The sequence below is a fragment of the Triticum urartu genome, chromosome 5A (assembly GCF_056163025.1).
Source record: "Triticum urartu cultivar PI428250 chromosome 5A, HENAU_Tu73, whole genome shotgun sequence".
Classification (NCBI taxonomy): Eukaryota; Viridiplantae; Streptophyta; class Magnoliopsida; order Poales; family Poaceae; genus Triticum; species Triticum urartu.
The window spans coordinates 131718501-131721292 of NC_141877.1; positions in this window are offsets into that span (position 1 = coordinate 131718501).

Genomic DNA, 2792 nt, shown 5'->3' on the forward strand with positions numbered 1-2792 from the left:
TATTAAAGTTGAAGAAAAGACTGTCACTTATAATGATCCTATTGTTCCTACTACTTATGTTGAGAAACCACCTTTTCCTGTTAGGATAAAAGATCATGCTAAAGCTTCAACTGTGGTTCGTAAAAGCAATATTAGAACTTATACACCTCCGGCGCAAGTTAAAGTTGAACCTAATATTGCTATTGTTAAAGATCTCTTGGCTGATAATATTGATGGGCATGTTATTTACTTCTATGATGAAACAGCTAGAATTGCTAAACCTTGTGCTAAAGATAAACCTAGACCTGTGGTAGGCATGCCTGTTATTTCTGTTAAAATAGGAGATCATTGTTATCATGGCTTATGTGATATGGGTGCTAGTGCTAGTGCAATACCTATTGGCCTATACAGAGAAATTATGCATGATATTGCACCTGTTGAGTTAGAAGAAATTGATGTCATAATTAAACTTGCCAACAGAGATACTATTTCACCAATGGGAATTGTTAGAGATGTTGAAGTCTTGTGTGGGAAAACTAAATATCCTACTGATTTTCTTGTTCTTGGTTCCCCACAAGATAGCTTTTGTCCCATTATATTTGGTAGACCCTTCTTAAACACTGTTAATGCTACCATAGATTGCAAAATGGATGTTGTTACTATCGGTTTAGATGATATGTCTCATGAATTTAATTTCTCTAAATTTAGTAGATAACACCGTGAAGAAGAATTGCCTAGTAAGGATGAAATTATTGGTCTTGCTTCTATTGCCGTACCTCCTAGTGATCCTTTGGAACAATATTTGCTAGACCATGAAAATGATATGTTTATGAATGAAAGAAGGGAAATAGATGAAGTATTCTTTAAATAGGAACCTATTCTGAAACACAATTTGCCTGTTGAAATCCTAGGGGATCCTCCTCCACCCAAGGGTGATCCCGTGTTTGAGCTTAAACCATTACCTGATACTCTTAAATATGCTTATCTCGATGAGAAAAAAATATCCTATTATTATTAGTGCTAACCTTTCAGAGCATGAAGAAGAAAGATTATTGAAAACTCTGAAGAAGCACCGTGATGCTATTGGGTATACTCTTGATGATCTTAAGGGCATTAGCCCCACTCTATGTCAACATAAAATAAATTTGGAAGAAGATGCTAAACCAGTTCGTGATCATCAACGATGGCTGAATCCTAAAATGAAAGAAGTGGTAAGAAAGGAAATACTAAAGCTCCTTGAGGCAGGTATAATTTATCCCGTTACTGATAGACAGTGGGTAAGTCATGTCCATTGTGTCCCTAAGAAGGGAGGTATTACTGTCGTTCCTAATGATAAAGATGAATTGATTCCTCAAAGAATTATTACAGGTTATAGGATGGTAATTGATTTCCGCAAATTAAATAAGGCCACTAAAAAAGATTAATACCCCTTACCTTTTATCGATCAAATGCTAGAGAGATTATCCAAACATACACATTTCTGCTTTCTAGATGGTTATTCTGGTTTCTCTCAAATAGTTGTGTCAGCTAAGGATCAATCAAAGTCTACTTTTACTTGCCCTTTTGGTACTTTTTCTTACAGACATATGCCCTTTGGTTTATGTAATGCACCCGCTACCTTTCAAAGATGCATGATGGCTATATTCTCTGATTTTTGTGAAAAGATATGTGAGGTTTTCATGGACGATTTCTCCGTCTATGGATATTCTTTTGATGATTGCTTGAGCAACCTTGATCGAGTTTTGCAGAGATGTGAAGAAACTAATCTTGTCTTGAATTGGGAAAAGTGCCACTTTATGGTTAATGAAGGTATTGTCTTGGGGCATAAAGTTTCTCAAAGAGGTATTGAAGTTGATAAAGCCAAGGTTGATGCTATTGAAAAGATGCCATGTCCCAAGGACATCGAAGGTATAAGAAGTTTCCTTGGTCATGCCGGATTTTATAGGAGGTTCATTAAAGACTTCTCAAAAATTTCTCGGCCTCTACTAATTTATTACAAAAGGATATACCATTTGTCTTTGATGATGATTGTGTAGAAGCATTTGAAATACTTAAGAAAGCATTGATCTCTGCACCTATTGTTCAGCCACCTGATTGGAATTTACCCTTTGAAATTATGTGTGATGCTAGTTTTTATGCTGTAGGTGTTGTTCTAGGGCAAAGAGTTGATAAGAAATTAAATGTTGTTCAATATGCTAGTAAAACTCTAGACAATGCTCAAAGAAATTATGCCACTACTGAAAAAGAATTCTTAGCAGTTGCATTTGCTTGTGATAAGTTCAGACCTTATATTGTTGATTCTGAAGTAACTATTCACACGATCATGCTGCTATTAAATATCTTATGGAAAAGAAAGATGCTAAACCTAGACTTATTAGATGGGTTCTCTTGCTACAAGAATTAGATTTGCATATTGTTGATAGAAAGGGAGCTGAGAACCCCGTTGTAGACAACTTGTCTAGGTTAGAAAATATTCTTGATGACCCACTCCCTATTGATGATAGCTTTCCTGATGAGCAATTAAATGTCATAAATGCTTCTCATATTGCTCCATGGTATGCTGATTATGCTAATTACATAGTTGCTAAATTCATACCACCTAGTTTCACATACCAGCAAAAGAAAAAGTTCTTCTATGATTTGAGACATTACTTTTGGGATGACCCACATCTTTATAAAGAAGGAGTAGATGGTGTTATTAGACGTTGTGTACCTGAGCATGAACAGGAACATATCCTATGCAAGTGTCACTCCGAAGCTTATGGAGGACACCACGCTGGAGATAGAACTGCACATAAGGTATTGCAATCTGG